Raw genomic sequence first — 16556 nt, forward strand, 5'->3', positions numbered from 1 at the left:
ATGAACTCATTACCTTAGACGTACAATAGAGATAAATCCAAGCCCTGACCACAATGAGCTGCACCCAATGACTATAATGACACATCAATATATCAGAGCTGTTAGTGGATCGGAGCACAGTACCTGGTAAATTCGGAGTCGGGCCCGAATTGAAGCCACTGATGATAACCTGGCCTGGAGACCTCGGTATTGGCTTCTTTCGTGGATGATACTGAAAAATTGTCAAACATGTCAGATAGAATCTATGAGCATGAACATCTCTAATTTATAATCTTCCTCCATTTTCCACTGACTTACAGGTAGATGCCTATATGAATATAGTTACCATTGGCCTGCGCTTACTTCATGTGCAGAGTAGGACGGGTATGCGGGACACTTATGGTTAGGATATGGATAGGGGCGGTGGTGACATTTTCGTGTCTTCATACAATATTATTATGTACCCTGTACATGGACATGTTGACACAAATACCACAACTAAAGGCAGTCATTACTCTGGAAACATGATCCAAACTATCACCCCATCATGCCTCTTCCTGGAGCTCTATTTTGTGCCACCATTTGTTTTTAATGGGATTTTTATCCCAAATGTATTCTCATTATTTAAAAATATAAAAATGACGCTCACCTGATGGAAATCGTCATCATCACTGCTGTCCTCGGTGTCAGAGAGAACTATAATGCGCTTAAATCGCTTTTTTCTCATCATATTTGCAAAAATCACTTACAACACTCCTCTCTCCACAAACGCCTACAAAATCCCTCAGCGGAACTCTGGATGACGGGGCGTTCTATATCGTCCAGTCATTGTGGCATCATCGAAATGATGCGATTGTTTGTTTTTTTATTTAACTTTATTTAAATCTACAAAATGTACTGCAGAAATACAAAAAATAAATCCAGAAAAAAACAACAATCCTTCTAATTCCCTAACTCCTGCCCTTTTTTGAATTGTTCAGAAAAAAAATAATAATCAAAAAAGTCGACAAAAAACAAGATTTAAAAAAACAAAGAAACCCCGAAAAAAATAGGCGATTGATTATCCCTCTACCCCAAGTTTTAATGCTCTATGCTACATTTTTTGCAAAATCTTCTCCCAATTTTTTTAATTCTCTGAGGAGCAAAGCCACGCCCTCTTGTATTTTATTACTCTCTGAAAAAAATTCTTCCATTCTGTAGTATTCAATTTTTTTCCCTATCCATTTCCTAACCAAATCCACTCTTGCTGTATAAAGTCGCCTACTTACAAACTCTTCTTCCTCATTTCATCTCTTCCGTTCCAGAGAGCAGGTTACAATTGTTGATTTGACCTCAATGGAGATCTAAGTCCCCAGTTTCCCCTCTATATCTTTATACCCTATGATAAATGTATCAATTCTGCCCTTGTTTCTTACACAACTTACAAGTATTGTCAGCTATCTTCTCCATTCTGTATAATACCCGGTGAAAATAATAGAACTAATGGATCAATTGGATTAATTTATACTTTGATTAATTGACATCCCACTTTTGTTTTTATATATATTGAGCCTCTGCAATATTTACTCTTTACTTTCTCAACTAATCTTCTTCTTAAAGATTAAATATATAAGGAATCACGGTTAATTTTTTATTAATATTATATAATAGAATATTCTATAAAATATATAAGTTTATTAATATTAGATAGATTCTTTTTTAAATGGCAACCAATCAAAAAATAATCCATTCCTCAATTTGATTCCTTCATACATTCAGGTTCCTGTAGCAGAGGCAGACCGGGAGAAGACCGCATTCACCACCCCGACGGGACTCAGCGAATTTAACTGTATGCCGTTCGGGCTCTGCAACGCACCAGGAACCTTCCAACGGTTGATGGAATGCTGTCTGGGACACCGGAACTTCGAGACGGTCCTATTATACCTGGACGATGTCATCGTCTATTCCAAGACCTATGAGGACCATCTGGAACACCTGGCAGAAGTGTTTGAAGCCCTGGCAAACTATGGCCTAAAGGTAAAACCCTCAAAGTGTCATCTACTGAAGCAAAGGTACAGTACCTGGGACACGTGGTGAGTGCTGACGGAGTAGCCCCCGACCCTGACAAGATCAACGTGATTAAGGACTGGCCAAGACCATCCAGCATAAAGGAAGTGCGGCAGTTCCTCGGGTTGGTAGGCTACTACCGAAGATTCATTCCCGGTTTTACCAAGAAGGCAGCTCCTATGCAGGACCTCCTGATAGGCCATTCCAGGAAGGCCAAAAACCAGAAGCCACCCTTCAGATGGGAAAAGCTGGAAGAGGAGTCATTCCGCCAGCTGAAGATGGCCCTCACGGGGGATGAAATCCTGGCGTACCCTGATTACAGCCAGCCCTTTATCCTCCACACGGACGCAAGCAACATCGGGCTAGGAGCCGTATTGTCCCAGATCCAGCAGGGGAGAGAATGGGTAATTGCTTATGCCAGCCGAAAACTGCGACCCACGGAAAGAAATCCTGAGAATTACAGCTCGTTCAAGCTAGAGTTCCTGGCAGTGGTGTGGGCGGTAACCGAACGTTTTAAGTATTACCTTGCCTCTTCCAGGTTCACCGTGTACACGGACAACAACCCGTTGACACACCTGGACACTGCAAGACTGGGTGCCCTGGAACAGAGATGGATGGCCCGCCTGTCCAATTATAAGTTCACAATCAAGTACAGGGCAGGACGCTCCAATACCAACGCGGACGCCCTGTCCAGGATGCCAAACCTACCGGACGGAGGGGAAGATCCAGAAGAACTGGAAGAGGTCGAACTCCCTGCGTTCCACCGTCATGGGATTACCCAGTGTTCCCACCGTGTGAGGGGTCAGCGATCCGCTACGTTCAACCCCTTACCCCACTACAACTGGGCGGAGACGCAAGACAGTGACCCCGCAGTCCGTCTGGTGAAGGAGATGCTGACCCAGGCTGACGCCCGCCTGGACCCAGATGCTCCGGAAGAGACCAAGCAACTGTGGACGGAAAAAAGCAGACTGTTTCTCTACAAGGAGAAGTTGTGCCGCAGAATGGTAAATTCCCGGACACATGAACTGATCAGGCAGGTTGTGGTACCGAGACGGGATGCAGCTATGGTGCTGGAGGCCTACCACAATGGGGCAGGGCACTTCGGATGGAAGAAGCTGGAGTTCCTGCTGCGTGAACGGTTCTACTGGATAGGCATGAGAGGAGCCATTGAGAGATGGTGTAGAGACTGTGGCCCATGCAATCTAAGAAGGAGGGACCGTGCCAGCCAGAGGACTCCCCTGCAGCCCATCCTCACCAGGCAGCCGCTGGAACTGGTCGCTCTGGACCATGTTAAACTGGCTCCAAGCAGAAGCGGGTATGTCTACGCCCTAACCATCGTGGATCACTACTCCCGATTCCTGGTGGTGGTCCCTGCCAAAGACTTGACGGCTGAGACAGCAGCCAGAGCCTTCCAGCTGCACTTCTGCCACCCACACGGGTACCCGGACCAAGTGCTGACGGACCAAGGACCAGCCTTCGAAGTGGAGGTCTTCCAGGAGTTCTGCAACCTGTATGGCTGAAAGAAGATAAGAACAACACCCTATCACCCCCAAACCAATGGACTCGGCGAGAAGATGAACCAGGTGGTGATAGATCTGCTAAAAACATTGCCCCTGGAAGAACGCAGTGTGTGGTCTGAGAAACTGCCCGATCTGGTGGACCTGTATAACCACATCCCGGTAGGTTCCACCAACTGTACCCCGGCTTACCTAATGCGAGCAAGACCTGGTAAGCTGCCTGTTGACCTGGATATGGGAGTCCTGACACCCGAGGACACCTCGCCAGAGGCAGACTGGGATACAGAACGGCAGCAGCAGTACCGGAAAGTACAGGAGAGCGTCGAGCGAAGTCTCTGTCAATCAAGAGAAAGGCAGGAGAGGACTTATAACCCACATGCTCCCGCTGTTCCCCTGGTACCTGGAGAGCAGGTCTTGAAAAGAAAAAGGCGGCTCCATAAGTTGGACGACCAGTGGGAAAAGGACCCGTACACCGTACTTCCCTCAAGCCACAATAATCCAAAGGTGTACGTCATCAGCAAGGATGGAGGAGAGACCACAGCCACTGTCTCCAGAGACCACCTGAAAAAGTGCCCCGAGAAGTTGCAAAGCACGGATGAAGATCAGGAAGACCCTCAACCCGTAGAGGAAAAGGAGGAAATGATCAGCACGGTACTCGGAGACTTTCCCCGGTCCTGGACAGAAGTAAACAACGCTATCGTGGTGCCCGTCCTCACCTTTTTCCAGCCAGCCTCTCAAGTGCCTACAGAAGACCAGGTAGAGCTGGAAGAGCAGCCGGCCCAGGAGTTAGAAGAGTCCACACCAGTAGCGCAGGAGGATCAACCCTCTGCTAGTAGTGAGCCTGCCGTGCCCTTAGTGAGCCAAAGAGTACGCAGACAGCTGTCCAGCTTACCCATAACACCTCCTACACCCTGTAGTGCAGGACCAGTTAGTGAGCTCCGTAGGTCCACTAGAGTCACTAGAGGTCAGATGCCCGCTTGCTGGAGAATATAAAGTAATGCACTGTAAATTTACCTGTTTCTTGAAAATGTTTACGGTTTTTGTTGTTGCCTGTTATTAATTATGTTTCTCAGTTACCCTGCAGATTTCTATGGACTAACAGGTTATGGACGCTGGATAACCGGAACAATTCTTGTAGATAGTTGCACATTGTGCCTCTTGCGAAGACGGCCGTGGAAGAGAAAACCTGTCTGGTGTGGCCTCCTTGCGGCCCAAAGTAGCTAGCTTCAGCCTTGCAGCCACGCCCAAGGCCAACGCAAGGTGTTTTCTTTGGACAGGTCCCCTACCTCGCTTAAGACTGCACCTTGGGTGACATGGACGCCCTCTTGTTTCACAAACTTCACCTTGGGTGATATGGACACCCGGTTACGGAAACTCCGTGACCACAAAATGTACTTTTTTCATGTTGACTTGTTATTGTTATACCCTGCATTTATGTTTCTTTAAAAATGTGTCCCGGAGTACTAAATTTTACTAGGGGGGAATGTGGCACCCCAGGGGTCTGGTTGCCACAGTAATAGGAATATTACGTCTGAGAGCAAGTGGGAGGTTACTCTGGTCAGGAACCCTAAGCATGCAACACCGCCCGCCCAGACCTGGGAGGGGAGGAATCTGCCCTTATAAACTGGGTCTGGGGCGGGATTAGGTCAGTCAGAGCCTGCAGACAGTTCCAGACACAGGGAAAGTGTCAGCAAGGAGCTCTGTAGGCGCAGGAGCGAGTGCCAGGGGCTGGAAGCTAGATAGCTCGCCCTGGCTGAAGACATTAAGACCGGACACGGAGTCCAAAGCTGTGAGGACATCCAAGTCCAGCAGCAGAATCCATCCGGCAGGGGATTCCAGGTCCTCTGGCCATAGAAGCCACGGAGGCACGGTCACAAGCAAGGGACCAGCACCGCCGTCGTGGAGCGGAGGCTAACAGAAGGCCCCAAGTCACCGGCCATACGGGTGAGCACCACACGGTATACTCAGGAACGTGGGCTACTTCTACCCGCATACAGCAAGGTAGCCAGGAAAGCGTGCAGATAGACGGGGAGGCCTACAACTCCACCTGGCCAGGGGAGTTCCTACTTGATCACAGACTGACCAGGCCCCTACTGCTAACCAGTACTCCCGGGAGGGTCTGCCTTATAACACCAGTAAAGACCCTGAACTGCACTGCACGGACTCTGAGTTATTCCTGCTGCACTCGTGCACCATCACTCCCATCATTCACACTAACTGTCCTGAGGCTGTACTCCTCCCGAGGGGAGTCATCCCATTCTTAGCTGCACACATAACACCGGCCTCAGCGGTCTGCCATGCAGCGGCGGTCCCCACTGACCGCAATCCACGGGTGGCGTAGTCGGACTATCATCATACCAATAACCCTGACTCTGATTTGACCACCCTGGGCACGGACAGGGTCATCGCCACGAGGACTACAACCCCCAGCATTCATCCTAAAAAGGCCCGCTTCCGGGTTCCTCACAGGCCCAGGGGGCGCGTCAACTTCATAACAGGAAAAAAAGAATAACAATGGTTCCAGAATGAAAATACATAATTATTCAACAACATCATTTCTGTTATTACCTCTTTATATACATCTCCATACACATCATGTCAGTCAAGTTTAAAGAATACAGCAATACACATTACACAGGTGTTTATAGGGGAAATACAAGGAAAACTATTATCTCCCAGACTGAATTGAGAGGTAGGATCAGTAGGGTATGGGTCACACCAAAGCTTCCAAACCTTCTCAAATTTATTAGGACAGTGTCCACTCTTATATACTATCTTCTCATACAAAAAGCCAAAAAAGAGAATTCCCATGTACAAAAATCAGTCAATCTTTATTCAACAATCAATTAGACAACATTAAAAAAATGATACTACAGAGATGGTGGATGAATGCAAATTAGCATGCTTGTCCTAGAAAGTAGGACAGGTTACAAATATAAATATAAATTGCACATGGAGCCACTAAAGACCAATATGAAGAAAAAACATATAAAGGATGAGAATCCAAATATATACATATAAATGCCGTGAACAGTAATGAACATCAAGGGGGATCCACCCGGCTGTATAAATATGTAATATAAATAGTGAAAGTTCACTCTTAGACCTAAGTAATAGTGCCAGAAGAACACAATGTGTGATCCACCTAGTGTTCATCAAATAGAAATACTATGGTCGCACAATAAAACTGTTCACAAAGATCAATATATAGAAAAAAGATTTTATATTCCCATGGATTCACTCCATAAGGGTAGTGGCAACAGGATGAGACAGAATGCTGAGGAGTGGTACTCAGAAAAAAGTATAACTATAAACAGAACAAGTGCTCAATATAACCACACAGTCAGCAGACTGAAAAATCCTTAAAACAGTGCTATTGAACATAAATAAGTCTCAAAGGACAGCAAGCAATTCATATTCACTGCAGTAAACCCTCTAACGCGCGTTTCGCTTCAAAGCTTCTTCAAAAGGGTATACTGAGTAGACAGAGACTGGGTATTTATGTAATTGGACAGCTAATCCACTACGTTACACATCAAATGCTATTTAAAATGACTGCATGAGAATGTTACATGGAGATGTTAACCCTTTATAGAATGAGGAGTATATATCCCTATACACCAGATATCGATTGCGGTAAAAAACGCCAAGCTCACCTGCAGGCGGGCTCCCTGTTGCACCTCGCTTCCTCGCCGTGCAGTCACATGCGAGAGGAGGGAGGAGCGAAGTTCAATCAGGGAGAGCGTGTGTTGCCCGGTCAACCCCAGATGCCAAATAGTGCATCCATTCCCACCACGTGTGACAACACGTCAGAGTAAGGAGAGTCCATATGAAAGTGCGTGTTGCCTGGACTACTCCAGAGGTAGTATGGCCCGGACTGCATACCCCCATAGGGGCCTTAAGGGGAGGGCCGCATGACTCAGGAGGTCTGCTAGGCCGTAATTTGGGGTGGTAAGGGGTTAATGTAAGGAATAGAGTTTTGAGCGCGAATTTGTAGGGGAGGAGTATAGGGGCAGGGGGATAGTACGGGGTTATCTGATTGGGTAGTGGGAAGTATCTCTGTGGGGGGTATATAAGGTGAGGGGAGGTGGGGGTAGTCCATTCGGGAAAAGTTAAGGTACCTGAATCTACGTCGGGTCCTGAGGAATGGAAGCTCTTTTCCAGGAGATCCGTTCTTGGCTGAGAGCAGGGGACAGCTGTGGCTCCAGGATCAGCTGCAGCGATGGAACACTGAAGGGACGGCCGGAGAGGTGGCTGCACCCGCATCACCTCAGAGAGGTGCAAGGAGGTCCAGGCTGCCGGAGAAACTCAGCCCCGAAGGGACTCCCCGGACCAGGCGCCGGTTGTAAAGCCCCCCCAGTGACCCCTCCGGATCACAGGCTCAACCCCAGCCCCCATCTGCCGCACGCCGCTCTGGAAGAATCTCTCAGCGTCAGCATCGTCCAGAGGCCGAGGTGAGTGACGTCGTTGGCTCCTCCCCCCCGTGAGGTCATCCCGGTCATGTGGCACCACTATCCAGGAAGTGCGGGCTGCTCAGGAGAGCAGGGCCTCTGCTGCTGCAGGAGGGAGAATTACATTATATGAACGTCCGGGGCATCCACTTCGGGCCCAGCGAGCAGCCAGGGGAAGGAGAGCTGAGCCTGAAGGATGCCGGACCCAGGGAGCAGAAGGAGGCAGGAGGGTGAACAGGTCAGCGGGAGCAATTTCAGGTGAGCGGCAGGCACAGCCGCGCCGGGCCCATGCAGCGGGGAAAGCAAAGGAGTACCGGTCAGTTGGAGCTGACCCAGAAGAACGGCAGATGCAATTGCACCGGGCCCAGGCGTCAGGATCAGCAGGACCCCAGCGGCGGAGATCGGAAAGACCAGTGCGGGGGGGTCAGGAGACGACCCACCCGGGATGTCGGTAGCACCAAGGACCGGTGCAATGTCCATGGGAGAGGGCAGATTGCTGCTAGGGATGCGGGCTGCAGGCATGCAGCTGAAGTCTCTCCTCCTCCCAGACAGCGCGCTATTGTGGATAGGAGGTCCAGGTCTAGCGGTGGGTTGACTCCGTCGGATGTCCCCGAGCCTAACTCTGCCTCTGAAGAAGAGGGCCAGATTTCATCTGGCAGTGAAGAGAGTGGGGACGATCGCCGCGGAGGACACGAAACGGCTGTTCCGAGGCTTCCTCGTAGTCGGCCTGGTAAGTCACATGGTTTAAATGCGCCTCGGGGGAATGCGGATAATGTAGATCAGAAGGAGCGGTATTTTCAGAGGGGCTTCGCGGCTGACAGGACGATGGGTAGTGAACGGGTGAGCGATGTTGTGTCGGAATTTCTTAGCATGGTGCGGGGTTTTTTGTCACCTGCGGCAGGTCCTAGCGGAGTTTGGCAGGGTGGTACTGGAGGTTCAGGGGCGGTTGCGGAGACCCCGGCAGTTGTGAGTGCAGGGATTCCCGCACCAGTTGCAGCTAATGAGACGGTTGCAGCACCAGCGGCTGCGGCGACTCCAGTGGATACAGTGCGGTTGGATGACAGAGCGAGGGGCGAGGTTTATATGTGCTTTGATGGCCCCTTGGGAGCTCATTTAAAGCAGGAGGTGCGAGAAAAAATATGGAAGGATGAGTACGTGGAAATTTTTTCTTTGCTACCGTTGGAGATGTTTAATTAGGACAGGATAAATCCAGATGAGAGTAAGAAGGATGAGGAGGAGCACAGGCGTTATCGTCTGATTCCTCGCACTTTTCAAAATTGGCTGCAGGCGTTTACCACACTAGCGAGTGTCATTGGGGAGAAAGCTCTGGAGAACTGTTCTGCATTATTTTGTTATTTAGATTCGATTAGTGAAGCATACCGTGTTTATGGCGGGACGGCCTGGCTGAGGTATGATGAACAGTTTAGGCAAAGAAAGGCAGTCCGTCCGAGTTTACGGTGGGACCACAAGGAGATTAGTTTGTGGTTGCGATTGATGACAGCACCAAAGTCGGCCTCGCAGTCCTTTCCTGGGAGTAGCGGGGGTTCTGCCAATTCGGCGGCATCCTCTTCAGGCTCCAGGAAGGGGTTGTGCTGGCAGTTTAACGAGCGGGAATGCCGTTTTGGCACAGACTGTAAGTTTAAGCACGAATGTTCAGGCTGCGGAGCGTCTCACAGCCATTCCAAGTGCTTTAAGAAAGGAAAGAAAAAATCAAGCGACTCTTTTTCAAAAAGGGAGGACAACAGTGAGAATAGATCGGATGCTTCCGTTTCTAAGCAGGTATCCGGATAAGGAAGCAGCTGTGTTGTTGAGGGATGGTTTTAATTTTGGCTTCAGGATTCCGTCGGAAGTTGTGCCACGTACGGTGCGGCCTAAGAATTTGATTTCGGCTCGGATGCATGCGGCAGTTGTTAAGGAAAAATTGGATAAGGAAATTAAGTTCGGTCGCATGGCTGGTCCTTTTTTGGAACCTCCGTTGCCGTGTTTATTTGTTTCTCCTCTGGGCGTTGTGCCCAAAAAGGAGCCTAACAAGTTTCGGTTAATCCATCACTTGTCGTATCCTCATGGTAGTTCAGTTAATGATGGTATTGATCCAGATTTGGCATCAGTATCGTATGTTTCTTTTGACAAGGCCGTGGACTGGGTGCGGAGGCTGGGAAAAGGATCTCTCATGGTAAAAACGGACATTAAGTCCGCTTTTCGTCTGCTTCCTGTGCACCCAGACAGTTTTCATTTACTTGGTTGTTTTTGGGATGGTCATTATTACGTGGATTGTTGTCTACCGATGGGATGTTCTATCTCGTGTTCCTACTTTGAAAAGTTTAGTTGTTTTATTGAATGGGTAGTTAGGGAGGAATCCGGCTTGGACTCCGTATTGCACTATTTAGATGACTTTTTGTGTATTGGGCCAGCTGGTTCTCAGTTTGTTCTTTGCTGCTTACAACGGTTGAACAGGTAGCATCTCGCTTTGGCATTCCGTTGGCCCCGGAGAAAACGGAGGGCCCCTCCACGGTTTTGAAGTTTTTGGGCATTGAATTGGATTCCGTCAGGATGGAATGGCGCTTGCCAGAGGACAAGTTGTTAGATCTGAAGTCTTGTGTCCAAGAGGCTTTGCGGGCAAAGAAATTGCGCCTGCGCCAACTGCAATCTCTTTTGGGTAAGTTAAATTTTGCGTGCAGGATTTTACCTATGGGAAGAGTTTTTTCACGTAGGTTGGCTCAGGCGACAGCAGGCATTAAACATCCGTTGCATTTTGTAAGATTGAATTCGGAACACAAGGCGGATTTGTCCATTTGGGCGGATTTTCTTCAATCTTATAATGGCAGGTCGGTTTGGATGGATCAAGTCGTTTCTAATGTGGATCTGGTTATGTTTACAGACACGTCAGGTTCTTATGGTTTTGGGGCCTATTTCGGTGGAAAATGGTGTGTGGGAGAGTGGCCGGAATCATGGAAGGATGCAGGTTTGACAAGAAACATGGCATTGCTGGAAATGTTTCCTATTGTGGTGGCTTTGGAGGTTTGGGGCTCTGAGCTGAGGAACAAGAAAGTGCTTTTCTTCTGTGACAACTTAAGTGTAGTGCATTGTATTAACAACTTGTCAGCTGTTTCATTGCCAGTTCTGTCTCTTTTGCGCCATCTAGTGCTCAGGTGTTTGGATATTAATGTCTGGTTTTGTGCTGTTCATGTACCGGGTGTTCAGAATTCAATAGCTGATGCATTGTCTCGCTTCCAGTGGGATCGTTTTCGGGAACTAGCGCCGGACGCGGAGCAGTTGGAGACCGATTGGCCCCGGTGGTTGTGGGATCTAGTGTCCGTGCAGCGTTGAATTTGGTGAGGTGTTCTGTTAACCCCAGTACTTGGTCTCGATATGTTTCTGCGTGGCGTCTTTGGCAGGAGCTAGAGGAGTCGGCAGGTGAGCAGGTGACGGAAGCGGACCGTCCCTATTTATTGTTGTATATGATCGGCAGGGCATTTCAGGAGGGTTTATCAGGCTCAGCTGTAGCTGGTAGGTTAGCAGGTTTGGCCTTGTTCTTTAAGTTAAGTGGTTGGAGGGACTTTACCAAGGATTTCTTGGTTCGCCAGGCGATGAAGGCATTTCAGAGGAGCTATCCGGTACGAGATTGGCGGCGCCCGGTATAGTTTGAAATACTGGGTCAGCTTTTGCGTTGCTTTAGCTGTGTGTTTAGTTCTGAATATGAATGTCGGCTATTTGGGGCGGCCTTTGTTCTGGCGTTTTTTGGGGCATTTAGGATAAGCGAATTGGTGAGCAGAAATGTTAAGTGTCATGGCGGGCTGTTATCACAGGATGTAGTGTGCTCGGAGGAGGCAGTACGGTGTTATTTGAGGCGGTCAAAAACCGATACAGCCGGTAAGGGTTGTTTGGTGGAATTGTGGGCTGTGGACGGTTTGTTTGAATGCCCTGTGAGATGGGTTTCTGCATTTCTGGAGGTGAGAGGTCCATCATAGGGTGCCTTTTAGTTACATCAAGACGGATCTGCTTTATCGGTGTATCAGTTTATTAACATCTTCAGGCGGGATTTAGCTAGTTGTGGTCTGAATGGTTTGGAGTTTGGTTCTCATTCGTTTCGGATTGGGGCTGCCACTGAGGCTGCTCGCTGGGGTTTGGGGGTTAAAGCTGTAAAAAACATTGGTTGCTCGGAGTCGGCGAGGTATCGGTCTTATGTCCGGCCTCATATGTTATAAGATTTTCCCCCAATTTTTTGATAGCGTTATTATTTGGTAACGATTTTCTTTTCTTTTTTACATTCCCCCCCCCTTTGTTTTATGTTTCAGGACCCCCTCGGTTGATCTGGGTGTTAGGTCACTCGTATGTATATTGGGGTTCCCTTCGGGCCAACGCAATACCGGCGGGGCGCCAGTTGGGCACAACGAAGGAGGCTGCGATGGTTCGGTGAATCGGTGTCAGGGATTTGCTGTGGATCCGGGTAATGCCCGAATTTCATTTTTATGCTAATTTAGGCCCCCGGATATACTCGTTTTGCATGCGGGTGGGAATGACTTGGGCTCCAGGACGTCTAGAGACTTGATCCGTGACGTCGTTTGACTGCCTGAGGCATTTGGAAACCTATCCGGGATTAGTGCTCGTATGGTCGGACATCGTTGCACGCCTGGCATGGCGACACGCCAGGTGAGTCGAAAGGATAAATAAAGCTCGGAGCAAGGTGAATAGGGAGGTTTCCCGGTTCATTGCTCTGCATGGGGGGGTTGTGGTTCGTCATCGGGATCTGGAAGTTCCGTCTAGGGAATTTCTGCTGTTTGATGGGGTCCATTTGAATGATATTGGCATAGATATGTGGGCATTAGCATTGATGGAGGGAGTTGAAAAGGCACTTTTGATATGGCGGGACTCTCAGGCATAAGATGTCATGCCTGCTCGCTATGGCGGAAAAGGAGGGGGGTTTTGAAGGCGGTTGCTTACATCGAAGGAGGACGGGGGAACCCACTGCAGGCAAGAGTGACTCCCATCGGTGTTAAGCGGGTGTTAAAATTTAAAACGGGTCCCTACTGAGCGAGGTCTCAGCGGGACATTTCTGGATGGGCAACAGTCAGCTGGGTCCCCGTGGGCCGGTTGCGGTGCGGCTAGGGGTGGCATGGTGGAGCTGTTTGTTGCAGTTTTTCAAAATGTATGGGCAACAGTCAGCTGGGTCCCCCTGGGCCGGTTGTGGTGCGGCTGGGGTGGCATGGTGGAGCTGTTTGTTGCAGTTTTTCTCCAAAAATGGTGGAGCCTTCAATTCCCCTCCTCCTTTTTTCAGAGTTAATTTAATGTTAATTAATGTTATTTATGTTTATGCTGTTATATAATAAATGAGGCTGCTGTGGCCATTATATCCAATGTCACAGTGTGGTGGTTTTTATTTATAGTAAGTGGGGGGTTTTCAGTGGGCTGCGTATAGTAGGCCGTATAGTCATACATTCCGAAGTCATGCACAGAGTATATATGTGCACCATCTGGGAAACAGCATCACACAGGCAAATTCAGACGCCACACACAAAATATGTGTTAGAGTGTAGTAGGGGTCATAGGGAACCAACCAAAGGGAGATATTAATATGGAAAGATCCCATCCAAAAGATATATATAGATGTCCAGACAATCAAACCCAGAGTCTGGGCACACAAAACGGAAACACCACTGCATAGATTCGTAAGAGCTAAACCTGCATATACGGTATGTAAACCTATGGACATAGATACTTACTGAATCCCTAAAAGAAAATAAATGTTTTTTTGTTTTTTTTCCAAGTTTACACATGCATATGCTGAAGTTGTCAATTGGGAGTAAATATCATCTCATATAACTCATTCATACATCCATTCATCTGTCCCTAACCACACAAAATCATACCTCTCAAACACATTGCCTGCATGTGTGTACACAAGCAAAAAAATGTTTATTCATACATGTGCATGTGCACACACAAGTGCACACACACATATGTATATGGACACATAAAAACACATAACATTATTAATGTTCTTCACATATTAGTATTCAGCCACCAAATCAAGTGCAATGAGTGAAAATATTCAAAAACAGGGAAATGATGCACCGAAATCATACATCTCAAGTGAATCCTACAGTGTCATAAAAATACCCCTCAAGTGAATCCATTCAAATAAAAAGTGAGAATAAAAAAGTTTTTTAAAATATGGTGACACAAGAGTGTATAAAGCCACCCTACACAATGAAAGTGAAAAAAGGGGTTCTTTATTAAATAGGACAGACACAGAAGAAAAAATCCATAGGACTATTATAAAATTCTACAGGAGCCCATAGAATATTAAAGGACACATCGGTATTCAGAAAATGGTCACTGTGAAACAATAGACTGAAATAATCTAATCTAAGGTGCTACAGTGCTAACAGGACATATTCACTGTGAATCAGTAATGTGGAAAGTACCAGTCTAAAGTGCTAGAGTGCTAAAAGGACATTTAGTGAGAAGTAGTTCTGATAATACCGTGTGTCATACTCACTCGTTTACTTCTTAATAACTTTGGGATCCTACATGTCTGGAAAACCCCCATATAGTAATAGTGCCCCCTCTGTGCCCCCATATAATACTAGTGCCTCTCTGTTCCCCCATATAGTACTAGTGCCTCCTCTGTGCCCCCATATAGTACTAGTGCCCCCTCTGGTCCCCCATATAGTACTAGTGCCCTCTCTGAGCCCCAATATAGTGCTAGTGCCCTCTCTGAGCCCCAATATAGTACTAGTGCCCTCTCTTTTCTCCCATATAATACTAGTGCCACCTCTGTGCCCCCATATAGTACTAGTGCCCCCTCTGTGCCCCCATATAGTGCTAGTGCCCTCTCTGAGCCCCAATATAGTGCTAGTGCCCTCTCAGTGCCCCCATATAGTACTACTGCCCTCCCTGTGCCTCCATAGTCTGGGCCTGATGGGAGGGTGCGTGGCCTGATGGGAGGGCGCGCACAGAGGAGAGTGGCCACGGCGCTAGAGAAAGGGGGAAGGCGCGTGCGCTGACAAGGGTGAGTTGATGGTCCGTGGGCCCACAGGTAGGGATCAGCGTTGGAATGGCAGAGGTGAGTATTTATTTTTTTAATCTGGGGCCATGTATACAGTACGGAGCACTATGCGGGGCCGTATATACAGTACGGAGCACTATGCGGGGCCATGTATACAGTACGGAGCACTATGCGGGGCCATGTATACAGTATGGAGCACTATGCGGGGCCGTGTACACAGTACGGAGCACTATGCGGGGCCGTGTATACAGTACGGAGCACTATGCGGTGGCCGTGTATACGGTACAGAGCACTATGAGGGGGACATGTATACGGTACAGAGCACTATGCGGGGCCGTGTATACAGTACGGAGCACTATGCGGGGCCGTGTATACAGTACGGAGCACTATGCGGTGGCCGTGTATACGGTACAGAGCACTATGAGGGGGACATGTATACGGTAAGGAGCACTATGCGGGGCCATGTATACAGTACGGAGCACTATGCGGTGGCCGTGTATACAGTACAGAGCACTATGCGGGGCCATATATATAGTATTACAGAGCACTATGTGGGGCCATATATACAGTACAGAGTACTATACGGGGCCATATGTATAGTATTACAGAGCACTATGTGGGGCCATATATACAGTATGGTGCACTATGCAGGGGCCGTGTATACAGTATGAATCACTTTGGGTGATGTATACTGTGTGCAGCACTATGGGGGGCTATGTATAAAGTAGTATGGAGCACTATGCAGGGCCGTGTATACAGTACGGAGCACTATGCGGGGCCATGTATATAGTAGGATGGAGCACTATGCGGGGCCATGTAAACAGTACGAAGCACTATGCGGGACATGTATACAGTACGGAGTACTATGCGGGGACATGTATATGTGGCACCCCAGGGGTCTGGTTTCCACAGTAATGTAATGTTATGTCTGAGAGCAGGTGGGAGGTCCTTTGTTCAGGGATCCTGTGCATGCCACACCTCCTGCCCAGTCTTGGGAGGGGAAGAACTTCCCCTATATAAACCCGGGGCTGAGGCAGGGTTAGTCAATCAAGGAGAGTAGAGACAAGAAACAGTCATAGGAAGAAACAGCAGAAGCTCAGTGGGAGCAATACTACCACGAGTCAGGGGCTGGCAGCTGCAGAGCTCGCCCTGACTGAGAAGATTTCTTACCGGACCCGGAGTCCGAGGCTGTGGGGACTAACTCCTACCCAGCAGCAGAAACCGACCGGCAGGGGATTTCAGGTCCTCTGGCCCAGAAACCCGAAGGCACGGTCACACGTGTGGGGCCAGCACCGCCGACGTGGAGCGGACGCCACTAGAAGGCCCCAAGTCACCGGCCATACGGGTGAGCACCACACGGTACACTCAGGGACGTGGGCTACTTATACCCGCTTCTAGCAAGGTAGCCAGAAGAGTACAGTCAGTTTGGGAGGCCTACAACTCCGCCTGACCAGGGGAGATCCCATCTGCTCAAGGACTGACCAGGCCCCGTTCGCTAGCAAGTACTCCGGGAGGGTCTATCGTTGTACCAGTAAAGACCCTGAATTACACCGC

Source organism: Phyllobates terribilis, unplaced genomic scaffold, assembly GCF_046119375.1.
Source record: "Phyllobates terribilis strain yellow unplaced genomic scaffold, ASM4611937v1 Scaffold_3__8_contigs__length_932513732, whole genome shotgun sequence".
Classification (NCBI taxonomy): domain Eukaryota; kingdom Metazoa; phylum Chordata; class Amphibia; order Anura; family Dendrobatidae; genus Phyllobates; species Phyllobates terribilis.